Source organism: Gobius niger, assembly GCF_951799975.1.
Source record: "Gobius niger genome assembly, chromosome: 7".
In the NCBI taxonomy this organism is placed as follows: Eukaryota; Metazoa; Chordata; class Actinopteri; order Gobiiformes; family Gobiidae; genus Gobius; species Gobius niger.
This window is the reverse complement of record NC_136858.1, coordinates 2,766,602-2,780,549: the sequence shown is the minus strand read 5'-3', so window position 1 is coordinate 2,780,549 and position 13,948 is coordinate 2,766,602. Positions and strand designations below refer to the sequence as shown.

The 13,948-nt window shown below is 42.8% G+C and overlaps 1 protein-coding gene across 2 annotated transcripts in view; it reads right to left on the bottom strand.

Moving 5' to 3' along the window:
- The window catches only part of mgat4c (mgat4 family member C), a 567,909-nt gene that overhangs the window by 440,331 nt on the left and 113,630 nt on the right, over positions 1–13,948 (bottom strand). The window contains exon 1 of one of the 2 annotated variants that reach the window (XM_079560423.1): positions 6,358–6,407. The exons of the other annotated variant lie outside the window; for it this stretch is intronic. The gene's annotated coding sequence lies outside the window, so the exon portion shown is untranslated. Of the gene's footprint in view, positions 1–6,357; positions 6,408–13,948 lie in introns of those variants that run through there. 2 annotated transcript variants of the gene reach the window in all.

Below are 13,948 nucleotides of genomic sequence, written 5' to 3'. Positions count from 1 at the left end.
CGAATTCCTCAACATGTCAAAAAAGTAAGTCTCTAGCCCATTCCACAGCGGAGTTATGGATTTTTAATGAAATAACCAGTTTGCTCACTCCAACCACTAGGGGGCATCTTAAATTAAAAAAGGAAAGAATTCCACACGTGTCCAGCAGAGGGCACTGACATAATAAGAGATCAGAAAATAAACAGCATATTATAGCCATGTGGTAAATGGCCCCAGGGCGGCTGTGGCTACAATAGTCACTTACTGCCAGAGTGTGGAATGAATGAATAATGACTAATAAATAATAAATGAATAATGCCAATCGGCGTTGACAGTCGTTATTTATGAGGCCCACTGTGGGGGCTGAATTTCGGCCCTCGACCCAAACGACTTCGACACCGCTGAAATAGACTAACAAAATAAAAATAAATAAGCAAATGAACATGATTAGGTCACATAATAAAATAAAATAGCCACTGCTGGAGCGGCCAAGTGTTTGTGTTTGATTTCATGAAATGCTGCTAAAGAATAGGCTAATTAAACTAACACACTTAATGCACTTACATACGGATCCGATCACATTATGTGAGTTGTTTATATTAATTCACCCTAACAGCCTGTATTATATCCAAGGCAAAGACAAGTCCAGCCTTGCCATTAGTTTATTCATAGATATAATTAAGCATCTCGTACGCAAGAAAAGAAAAGACATTCACTTTTTCACTCACAGCAGCCACTGTTAAGAAAGTCCTCTTCATATCGGTCAATATCGAATATCGACAGATAATCAAACCCCCAGTATCGTATAGTATATAAGTACATAAACCAGAGACTGCACTGACTCAGGTCGCTACAATCATCTGGCGTCAGCCGAATAGAATGACCTTTGATAGCATCATTTTAGTAAAGATCTTGGATTCCTTTTGACAGAGTGGAGTCGTCCAGACCACTTGTTTCAGATGACAATTTACGCCTTGATTGTTTCCATCAAGCATCAATCACCGAGAAGAGACGTTCGGAGGACCAGAGCTCAGTCCTAAACTCCATAAAACCTAAAACAAGTGGAGCTCCTTCTGCTTTCTGATTGGATGATTGTCCTGAGACACATAAGCTTCATATTTATGACATTTACAAAGCACAAAACACTCAGACCTTCACTTTATCCTGTTACTTGTCGTCCCCCCTGATCAGGGAGTTATAGTTAGGGTTAGTGACGGCAAATGTGGTGTAAATTGTGCTTAACTTACACAGATCTCACTCATATTTTTAGAAACTAGAAGGTCTTGGCTTTCAAATGACGTATGACACAGGCATATAGGCTGAAAGCTCTCCTGTCAATGTCTTTGAGATTTGCATGGTAGATACCAGGTTAAACTCCATTTTTATGTGTTGTTTTTTTTGCTCTTCTTGAGTCTGTGTAAACTAGAAAAACACTCATCCATATAATATTCATCAGTTTCAATAATCAGACAGGTGTTTCAGCCCAACCTGGTGCTCAGACTTTTCTGAACTGCAACTGGAAAGTTCTATTAATAACCTTCCCGTTCACTCCGTTGCCCTTCAAAAGAGAAACCGCCTCCGGAGCGTCTGTGAGAATAAATTATTCTGTTTGTGCATTATGAAAAAGTAAAACTGTAAGGAGTAAATTGACTGCATTAGTTATCACCTGTTGTTCCGTACATTAGGGTAATAAGTTGATAATACAGCAAGGACGACGGGAAACATGCTGATGATGATGCTAACTCAGCACCTCTTGGGACAAGCACAACATGGCCTGAGTTTAACTTGTTTTGTTTATACTTTGGCTTGTTCTATCTGCACCTTGGACTTGTTTTACATAAATGTGACGTCAAACTTATAGGCCTTTAAACTCTTTTTTCAGTCTTAAAATACTTTATAAAGAACGGGGGGTCCACACTACACCACTGGATTTAGTGCAGTTTTAGAATGACTGGGGGTTCACACATAACCACTGAGAATGTGTCCTCTCTCCAGCTTCAAAAACTGACCCCAGATCAACAAAGATAAGCCTCTGTTTGTGAGTGTGGGACATACGTGCGTGTCCCGATTGGTCAACACTGTCATGTGATCACACAGTTCAGTCAGTGCTGCAGGCTACGAGTCTTCAACTTGTCTATAGTCCTGTCGAATGGAATTAAAAGACGGCGACATGAAGAACATCCAGGGGGAGGACATTGAGGAGGTGGACAGTTTCACGTACCTGGGTGTTCACCTCAACCATAAACTGGACCAACGCCCTGTACAAGAAGGGCCAAAGTCGCCTCCACCTTCTGAGGAGACTGAGGTCCTTCAGAGTGAGCAGGCCTTTATGACTCTCAAGAACAGACTGAACGAGCTGGTCAGGAGGGCCAGCTCCATCCTGGGCTGCCCCCTGGACTCTGTGGAGGAAGTGAGGGGCAGGAGGGTGTTAGCCAAGCTCACCTCCATCATGGACAACACCTCCCACCCACTGTACAGGACTGTAGAGGAGCTGAGCAGCTCTTTCAGTGGAAGACTGAGGAACCCTCAGTGCAAGAAGGAGCAGGTCCTTCATCCCCACTGCTGTCAGACTGAAGACAACAGGACTGTGAAGTACCATGTGCAATAACCTTTTTTGCTTTTACTTATGGTACATAAGATCCCTCTTTTTTCTACCATTTAACTGTTTGCACATTTCCTGTCTGTTTTGCACACCCAGAGTGATCTTATTGAAGCCGATTGTAACAAGTGAATTTCTCCGTTGTGAGATCAATAAAGGATTATCTTATCTTACCTTATCTTGAGGGGATTTAATAAGAAAAGGAGATGGACATCAGCCCCGAGACGAAGGACACAGCGGAGAGAAGCAGCTGAATAGAAGTTCGACTCCAAACATATTAAGTGCCTCTAAACTCTCTTTATGGTTAAAATGTAGCAGGAAAAGGTGGTTCCTGTGAACTTTTAGAGATATAATGTTGTGGTCTGCATGGGGCTTGTGCCACTGTTATGACGGAGAAATGAAAAGGGAGGGGCTACTGTGTTTTTCTGTCTGTATTCCATTCTCATTGGCCGCTGCTTTCCTTTGTGTCTCTTTTAGGGCGCTATGATCACCCACACTTCTCCTGTACGTCCAAAATCTGGCTTTTTTTTCTCTTTACAAGACATCCACACCTGCTCGAGCATCATAGAGCAGCCAGTGCCATCCACGACATCAGACTCTCATGAAAGTTTGGCGGATCTCACTGGACCCCTCCCAGATTCTGTCCACAAACTCTCAATGGACCTGTGGAGAAGAAAGACCACACTGCTGTCCAGAGATATCCAGCTCCTAAACACTCAAAAACTCTCTAAAAATTGGACTGCACACGCTGTATTTCTGCTTCTTCGGGCCTTCATTACCCTGCGGGGTTAAGTTACTCGACACACTGTTCCCAATCAAACTCTCTGTCTCCCTTTAGATAAACCTCTCCAAACACACGCTTACGCACGGACATGGTTCACTTGCTCAAATCTAACTCCTTTACCCAGTTCACTCTCCGCACACAAACGAGGGGCGCTGAGGAGAGCGCGCTAACAGGTTTCTAAGTGTTTATCGACTCGAAACTAATATGTCTGTACTCCCAGGATTAAAGAACGCATTCCACTTTTTAAACGAGCCAACCAGAGCGAACACTGCGGGATTGTTGGGAAAACGCGAGGCCCGACATAGTCCTGGAGCTCTGCGGCGACTGACAGAACCGTAGCATGATGTAAAGCACTGTTGTATCAGCTGTTTGTGGGAATATGCATTATTTAGGGAGGATTATAGGGTCTGCGTGGGTAAGCAGCCAGCAGGGGGCACATCAACGCAACACACAGACAACCGCACAAACAAACAAGCCATAGTGGAGGCGCTTAAGCCCATCTTTTATCATGAACGTCTTTAAGGAAAAGCCCATGAGCCGTCACTGGGAGTTCAATATGGCAGCTATTCTCCAACCAGGACTAAATCAGGACTGGATGTGAAACCTGGGAGTTTGAGCAAAGATAAAACTGTTTGTGGAAAAGTGAGCGCTTTATTTTAACGCGTTTAATCGACTTACTTTGAAGGACATTTGCAACAAACATAACGCGTCGAAGAGAGAGCGCTGTCTCGGTCTCTAATCAGTTAAGTTGATTTTGTATGTGTGCATGTTTTATTTCTTTAGATTTGCAAACATTCCATCAGAGGGAAGAGAATATTCTAATCATCAGAAGCTAATTTTGAGCAAAGAAATGTGGACGATTTCTGCCAAAACTGCAGAATGTGTTTTTTGGTATTTTTTTCCAAACTTGTGCAGTAAAAACAGTTGAGTCATGTTGATGATTTCCAAGAAATTTGGATTTAATGCCAGTTTGAATCCGATTCAAGGCACAATTCATTCAATGACTTTTAATACTTTCAATGCCCCACGGAAACCTTGTGTTGGAGCATTATGGCATTATGTTACTACTCGCTACCCTTACTTCAGTAAAAAATACGTTAAAACATTAGTCTAAGCATTAAGCATTAGTCTTGAGGGAATATCTCAGCAGCAAGAGGAGGCTGCTGTGACTGGCAGTCTCCGCAACGTCTCCTCAGCTCGGATTGATTGTGCGCGTACAAAGGCTTTTCCTGCTGCGTCAGCTGAGAGGTTTTGAAGTCAGAGAGCACATCTTAACCCGGGTTTATCAGAGCTTAATTGAGAGCAAGCTGATATTTAACATAGTCTCTTGGTTCGAGTTGTTAAACAATGCAGTAAAATCACAGGCCAATAACAAACCAATTAGTCTCAGCATCACTACAGTAAAGCATCATGTCTGTCATAAGATCACAGATAATGATCCACTGTCCCGTCACGTCGAGCTCCTTCCATCACGGCTACAGAGATACAGAAAAATGTGTACAGGAATTCTGTTGTGCCCTTTTCATCAAGGAGCTGAGTAGGTTGCAACCGCTAATGTCGTTCAGTCTGTTCTGTTCCTTTTCTTTTGAGGAAGTGAATCTGCTGCTGCTGCATCTTCAATTAACTGATTTTCTAATGGACTTTAATGTATTTTGTATTTGTATTTCATTGCTGGGCAAATGTATTGAATGTGTGAGAACGCCAAAGGCAAATGTCTGCATCATTGTGCATGTGCATAGTAGACAACAAAGTTTTTCTATTCTATACAAAGAGCCTATTTCACACGGTTTGAGACTATTTGGAAACTTGAGTCACTGCTGGTCACGGAGATGTCTCCGAGATAAGGCGAGTCTCCAGGTAGTCTCGGTGAAACAAACTAATTTCAGCGGAGTCTCCACATGGTCTTCGAGAGGTCTCCGTGGTCTAAAGCAGCTGTGGCAACATCACCAACACTATTTGTTGTCCTCAACCTGTGAGACGTTTCTGTGACGTTCTTGCAATGTCTCCGAGACCTGTCGGACACCAAGGAGATCTCAAAAGCCGTCGTTCCACACGACCCAACGTCCGCACATACTTCTGTTTCCACCGCATTTGTTGTGGGTGGCGCCTCCACAGAGGAGCACCCTGTACAGATCGTCATTAAATGTTTTTAGAGCCATTTGCGTTCTGGTGGGAATTATGGAATCATTCAGAGGGGCCAAGCTTAAAACAGAAAAGAAACCGCTAAATGCAACTATGAAGGTAAGCTACATACAAATGCTACACTAACACCAGCTAAAGCTGCGCTAAGAGCAGCTAAATGCTAATATCAGCAAAATCACCTTTTAGCACAGCCGCATGATGTTGTGAAATATTAAATCCTATGACCTGCGTGTCGATAGTGAGGGCCACTCTGACCAATCAGAGGCCAGAGTCTGTTCACATCACATCAAACACAGGTCAGCGCTTTGGCCACAGCCAGAGCTCAGTCCTAAAACCTATACCTGGTCAGACCGGTTTGGCCCTGGCCTTTGTTCAGGAAAGAGACTCCATACGACTCTTTGAGATCTTGCTATCCGACAGGTCTCTGACAACAAATAGTATTCGTGACACAACCTCTCGGGGACCATACGGAAACTCAGCTGAAATTGAAGTTTGTTTTCATAGCGACTCGCCTTATCTCCAGGAGACATCTCCGTGACCAGCGGCAAATCAAGTCTCCCACCACAGGCCGGTGAGATAAGTCCTTTACTTTCGGCAACATGCACCCGTTTATTTGCTGCTAATTCCCTCCCGTCGCCGCCGCCTCCCCTTGTCCTCTGCACTTTACGACACTCGACTTCAGAGGAAACACAGCGGGCTTTTGGAGCCCTCAGCACTTTCCACCTCGGCTCTTATGATGATTTAAACATGGCCGCCGCACTCCGTATATAACACCCCTCTCCCGTCCCGCGTCAGCTCATCCGCACACGGCCTAGCGGAGCGGAGGAAAAGCGTGTTAGACTTAGTCACTTACTCGCACGCCGCGTCCTGGGGTCCATCATCGGCGGGGGGGGGGGGGGCTCGCTCACTCGTCAAAACGGCAGCAGGCGGAGGCGGACAAAAGGAAGAGGGGGGGATCTTCCGGGGCTGAAATGAAATAAGAAACACAAGCGGCGCATTAGACCGGAGAGCCCGAGGCGAGTTTAAGAGGCGCGGGAGACGGACAGCGGCGAGGGGCAGGGATCGATTTTTATCCCCGCCATGAAAAGCCCGTTCATCATTCAGGGCGACGCACCGCGATCGATACCACACACCGTTAGTTTGTTGGTAATTTTAGGGGCTCAGAGGAGAGAGAAGTGCCTGTTATGTTGCACTTCACGGCGAGAGAAAGGGAGAGAAGGGGGAAGAAAAAAGGGAGAAAGAATCTATTTATACTATAAGTACAGTGGTGGTTAAAGTGCTCGGTTCATCCCACAAAAACAAGGCGTGAAAAAAAAAGGAACATCTGGAATAAGGACACAGAAGATACAGGCAGAGGCAGCTCAGCGTGTGAACAGGAGGTTTGAAAGGGAGGATTTAAACTGTTTAGAGTCGGGGCCAAACAGAAGCCGAGGGACAGACTGTTCCAGCAACAAAATCTAGAAAATGGATCAAATAATGGATTGAATTAATGGGTTGATTTTGTCGATGTGTTAGTTAGAAAGGCATGTTATTTTCTGAATGAGATAGTTATTAGTGGAAAAATCTGCACGCATTTCTTTTTCAGTTTAAAGCTCAGTAAAACAAGGCAAAAAATAAGATAGATTGCTCTGAAAAAAACATCAAAGGTGCAATACAAGTGTAGGTGTACAAGTGTATTAATGAAGCAACAGTTAAGTTGGGGTTTTGACCAAATCACAGCTTATTATTGTTCATTTATTGGGAAAATGTTCTCTATTATATGCGGCCCGCGACCCGCCGTGGGAGCTTAATTTCGGCCCGCGACCCAAAATGAGTTTGACACCCCTGATTTTAATCAATACAAATTCCAAACAAAAACAAAAAAATATTTAAACAAAAAAGGAATAGGCTGAAGCGATGCTTATTTATGCCTATCCACATAACTGATGCTTGTTTTTAATGCAGGCTACTAGCTAACAGCTCACTAAATCAGGCAGCAATAAGATAGATTGCTCTGAAAAACATCAAATATTGAAGGTACAAGACTGGAAAGTTTGGAGTCTGCAGGAGCAACTACAGTAGAGATGATGTTAGAGTCAGTGCCGCCGCTCCCTATACACTCATAACGCTCTGTGCCCTTGGCGTAAGGTCTCCAACGGGCACCACACTGAGGCCACTGTGATCGAATCACATTGTGCAGTATTCATTTAGTTATTGTTGCTGATGTAGATGAAAAAAGATGGCCCACATTCAATGTGAACAATGAGAAAGAAGAGTTATAGAAATGTGGCCAATGCGACCGATGATATAACGCAGAAATGCCCCGTTCATACAAACATCGTGTAAAGCAGTGGTTCCCAACCTGGGGGGCGGGCACCTGGTCATAAATCATATTATTTGAGCAAAAATAATCATAAAATATGACTACAGGTACATTAAACAGTCCTATTTCAGTGTATTTGTTTCAAGTAGCAATTATTATTTTCATGTTTTATATACATGACTAAAGACCTCATTTTGAGAAAACGGGCCAAATGTTTTGTATGTTTCTCTTGTCTTTAGCGGCGGCTTCCTCCTGAAAAGGAAATGACCATATTTGGATTACAGCTGTGGTTCCCAATTCCCCCTAGGCCTCGGAGGCACCACAGGGGGCCCCCAAAGCTTGTCTACAAAGCAAAAAATGTTTAAAGTGAAAAATACATATGCTAAAATATGACTTTAAACCAGTTTTTACGATCATTGCAAGGTGTTGGTTTTAAATATAATCTTTACTATTCAATAATAAAAAATAAAAAAACATTATTATTCCTGAATGGTGTATGAATTATTATTTATTTGTTTTCTTTTTTTATTCATCACATAGTGCTAAAGTGGCATCGCTGAAAGGGACTATACAGAGTTTAAAAATGTTAAAATGACTTAATATAGAAGCTGCAGTTACACGTATGACCTGAGGTGGCAGTAGTGAGAATAAAATGGCCAACTTGCATCTAGCCCCTTTAAGGGACATGTTAATGGAGTAAACTTAAAGAGAATGTTTTTTGGAGGCTCTGATTGGACGAGACACATTTATGAAATTTTAAAAGTGCAAAACACTACAGACCCAACTTTAAAAACAAAGTAGGTTTTCATGTAATTTCTGCTCTATTTGAGTCCGTGTTTGGTAGAAAATGATGAATCGATTACTAAGGTAGGTCTTCGAATGACAAAACATCATAAAATAAGCATCATAAAGGGAGAGCTTGGCTTATTTGTATCTCTGACATCAAAACTACGATGTCACGGGAAGAAACTTGCTAAAAATCTAAATATTTACCATTATCGGTCACCCATGGACCGAGGCGGGAGTCCATCCAAAACATTAGAGACGGACAGTTTTCCCCCACTCTTCCGTCTGTTTTAAATAAGTTGGAAAATATTTGCTTCCTGCATCATGTTCCCGTCACACCTGGATTCTAGACATCTGTATTTCAGCCCCGTCTCGCCCCCACGCTGCTCCGTTCTCGTTTCCAATTTACACTTTAAAGCCGGCACTAAAGACGAGCTGAAGGCTGCAGAACCGCACGACTTCCAGGTCTGAGAGAGAGGAAGTTTTTCCGAGCCGAAAGTGTGTTATAGTTTGGCCTAATATCCCCCTCGCCACCCCGCTGTGCCCCGCTTCCTCGCACAAGTCTGGAGCGATACCGCCGCCCACTCGCTGCGCGCCACAGCTCCCGCTTCCCCGGCGAGAGCCGAGCGAGCGCTTCAGACGGGAGGAGAAGAGAATTCACCTGGAAATACCTCCGCAGCTGCCGGCGAGAGGGCGGGAGGTCAGCGCGGGGGTAAATATATAAATAAAGTTAAAAAAAAAAAAAAGAGAGAATGTTCAAACGCGAGAGGAGAGCGGCGCCCACGCACTCCCACGCGGTGAAAGGGAAGACGAGGAGGAGGCTTTTGGACGGAGTTACAACACGCTGTGGCGACTTAGGGCCCGTGGACGGGGGCGTATCAGGCAAAAATTCCACTCTTTTGAGCTTTTAAAGTGTGGGCTTTCTGCTTTCTGCAGGTCGGCCATAGTAATGTCCAAACATCTTTACCGCGATCTTACTCTTATGTTGGTTTGAAGATGCAGTATTTATCTAAAAGTGCTGATACAAAGTGGTTAGTGCCAGAGAGTCGGGTTGGTTTGTGAAGATATAAATATCCCTGACCTTAAAGTGATAGTCTGGAAGTCTAAAGGTTTTACACATTTTAGAAAAAGTGCAGAATGGACCACCTGGTATTGCTGCATAGATATATTATATTATTATTTTTTGTAAAGTCCCTCCTTCCCAGATCTCAGCGACTAATAAGAGTCTAGTATCCTCCTGTGTTGACCAATGAGAGGAGCTCAGGTCCAATCAGGAGGAAGAGGGAGGGGCTTTGATCATTAAAGGGATATTTCCGGATTTTTTGACAAAGGGCCTCATTTCCTAGTTATCCAGAGTGTTGTTGATTTTTGAAGATTTTAGTTTTATTATTATTCATGTATTATCTTATATCTGAAGAGTGTAGTGGTGCTAGGCTAGTGCTAGGCTAGTGCATGTCTATGGTAACTTGTAGCCTGCATTAAAAACCTCTTCAAAATCATAGGGTCGTCCTCCAAACGTTGCCATATCTGATTTGTAGAAAGCTCCTTTGTGAATTCCACGTGTAGTAATGCGGCCGCAGGTAAACAAACTACTGTAGATCCAGTAACCGAGCAGATCACTCCGCCGCTGTGTAGCTACAACCAGGAAGCTGATGCTGCTCAGATATAAGTTCCTTTAAATGCAAATGTTTTATATTTAAAACATTATTCAGTCGACAAAGACATTTCTATGGTTAGTCTGGTGTTATAATGATTTGCCTCAGGTGCACTGTGCTTGGGTCAGACTGTTTTTAATGCAGGCTACTAGTTACCATAGACATGCATTAGCCGAGCACCGCTAAACTCTTCAAATATAAGGACTGCATGAATGAAACACAATAACTAGAAAATGAGGCCCTATGTCAAAAATCATTGTTTTCCAATCTAAGAAGGGCTTTCTCATTTCTGGACAAAGAGGGGAAGAATTTGATTCTTTATTTTCAAATTTCACTCTCTCTCTTCTCACTTTGCAAATTTACAGGCTATCACTTTAAGGTAAGCCTTAACCGTAATTTGTGTCATGAAATCTCACGTTTTCACTGTAGGCCGTCCCTCCTGAGCAGACTATCTAGCACTAACCAAAATCTATCCAGTAGTTTCACTTCCACTTCCTTATTTTCAAGCACTCTCCCCACAAGCCCCTCCCACCCGCCTCGTCTTGCTCCCACATTAAACCGGTTTTAAAATCACAGAAGATCCGGCTCAAGACCCACCATTTTAGTTCAGCTTTTAGGTCATATGTATTCATAAGTTCTTGATTGGTTTTTGCTTTCTGTTAATTTAACCTCTTACCTCCCGCCTTTACCAAGCACTTTCTCAAGTCTCCTCATCTGAAAGCTAAGACCCGCAAAACTGATCTAAATGGATCTTTTACCTTGCGTTGTTGCCGTGTTGTTCTCACTTGGCTTTTTTGTTCGTTTCCATCTCGTTTGCTTTGTTTTTTTTCTTGCTTTTTTCAAGAAGCTTTTATTTGAGTAATGCCAAACTGGAGAAAATATACTCTGTTAAGGGCAGGACTTAAGAGGTTAATGTTTAGAATCTCCAGTGTTCCCTCTGAATTGATTGGTTGTTTTTCAGGCTTCCATGTTATTGATTAAGCTCAGCAGGAGATGGACATGAAGGAGAGGAAAGCATTATGTCCTGGATACGCAGGTCCTAAGAACAGCAGTGAAGAAAGCGTCATTATGATGAATACTTAGACGGATAAGAGCTTTCACAGACATATTGTAGCATGCCGTTGGCCTAAAACGATGACTCGCATGTTGTTTTCAGAGAAGTAAACAGTCTTTTTGCACACGAGCCCGAGCCCTTGTGTAACTTTGGGGCGTCTGCTACAGCACAGACGGGAAAACTAACCACTTCGGAAACTCTGCCGCGTCTTTTCCACAGGGAATTTATTTACAAATTTGACACGATTGGGAAGGCAGCGCCGCTTCCTGTGTCGCGTGTGATTGGCTGCTGACGTGCGAGGATGAGTCAGTGCCAGAATGAGTCGACAACAGGAATTTAGTTTGTCCCTGTCGTGTCGCCGTACAGAAGGTGAATTCAGGCTTTTTGTTTTTTTTCACAACACAAACACTGCACTTTAGCTGGTTTACTATTGGACTACAAAGTGAGTAAATAAGTACATTTCAACATTCATTTAAGGGTTATCTTAATGCTCTTGCCCTTACACAAAGGGAACAAAATAATGTTTTTTAAAAAGATAAATATATTAGACAGATATTCCTTCTCTGATCGGTTTCTCATGAATTTACTATCATTACAAACGAGTTCCCAAATAAACAAAACTTTTAGCTGATTTCCATGAGCTCACACACTTTCACAAACGCAGCTGCACAAGGTTCTTTAAGGGACTCTTCTTTTGGCAACGTTATGCAATTGTCATGCAAAAATGGATTGGGTTGCAAAGGGGAGTGACGGCATCTCTGGAATCGCCCGTATATGGTCAGGTTGGAAAACAGTTAAAGCAGTACTGAGTAACTCTTGGCCCTAGAAGCCATAAGCGCAACTGCAGGTGTCGTAGCAAGTTACGATTTTTTTAACTTATTAATTGTCTTGGAGAGTAAATAAGAGTGAAAAAGGAAAGGCGAAGGGAGAGAGGGATATTGTACATCCAATTATACAAAGGAAATTATTTTTTTCACTCAAACTTGGCTGTAAATACTGTTTAAAGTGACGTTAGCCCGCAGTTAGCTTTGCCCGTTAGCCTATTAGCTTCTTCTTCGTGATTCCATTAGTGTGTATTGGTGGCTCCGAGTTGTAAACATGGTTTTCTGGCTAGAGACACCAGGGGGAGATGAAAGACCTTCCAATCATCCCATAAACACTTGTATCACCCCCACAGGGACTACGGAGAGGATTTATTAAGGTAAAGACGTTAGTTAGTACTGCTTTAAAGGGGAAAACCATTTGGAAAAAAATCTAAACTTTCTCTAATTATTCAAAAACTACTTTAACAAATGCTGAATTATGAATATAGTTTTCTACTAAATAAAGATACAAAGACATGGAGAGGAGCAAAGTGGTTCAACAGCTCATAAATACATGAATAACGGAGAACATGATGCTTCGTGCTAGCATCGTGCTAATGCTAACGCTAGCTACGACTGCCGCTTCTTCACTTCTACTGAACAGTTTGCTGTGAATAAACATCCAAATGGACCCAATTTAGACTTGACTTTATCTGTATGTGATAAATAACTTTATATTTAGCCAGAAAATGGCTTAAAAGAGTGAAAATAATTAAAAGATTATATTTTCCCCCTCGACGAGGCCACGCGATGCCGTCTGTATCTATACCCTCACGTCAAAAACTTTCTTAAACCTAAATCTGATGACAAACAGCGAAGTAGGGCGTCGGTTTATGTGCTTGTAATGTGGGTCAGGATTGATCTCACAAACTTGTGCTCATGAGCCGGGCTCTCGCCTCATAGAGCTAAATGAGCGGAGCACCTTTGTTAATCTAATGGACCGCCCTGCACTTGCATGTTCACAGAAAAAGGAACAACTCGTAATTTACAGGTTAAATCTATTTAATCATTTTGTATTTAGGGCTAAAGGTTTGAGCCCCGCAGCACCCACAGGATCGATGCCTTTGCCGTCTCCATCTCAGATCATTACGAACAGTGATCAATACTGTTCTGTGTAAACTATAGAACAATCTCTACAGACTGACACCTGGCACAGAGTCTTAAAACTATTGTAATATTGCTTGACTGATTAAAACATGAAAAGAGTGTATTTCATTTCCTAAAGCCCCTCTTTGTGTTGGCCGTGCACTTACAACACCGTCCTCTTCAAAGACGATTTAATTAGAAGCTTCTGGAGATCTCTCCTGTAATAGATATTTCAGTGAATAACTGTCAGTCAGACTCTTGTGCAGCAGTTTATATCTGTCTGTAAAGAAGCGACCTTCACTTGTGTTGATTCCCATTTATTCAGATTAAATTCCCGTTAATACCCGTGGAAAATTCCTGGAATTTTGCAACCCTCGCTACGGCTCATGAGACGTGACAGCGGTTTACTGTGGGTCCTAAAACTCCTAATGTGAGCTTTTAGAACCGCAGGAATTGTAAAACCAGTTATTCTTGTCTGGAGGTCGACTGATATCGGGCCAATATTTGGGGATTTTACGATATCGGCCGATCTAGCGCCGATAAAAGTGATAGAGACTTTTGCATTGGAAAGAGTGAAGTCAGGGCTTTAAAGGAACAGGCCACAGCTTTTCCATACTGAGACATGTTCTTGCCTGAGCTTAGATGAGTTGATGCGTAACTATCTGGTCTTTATGCGTGCGCTCAGTCACGAAATGTTG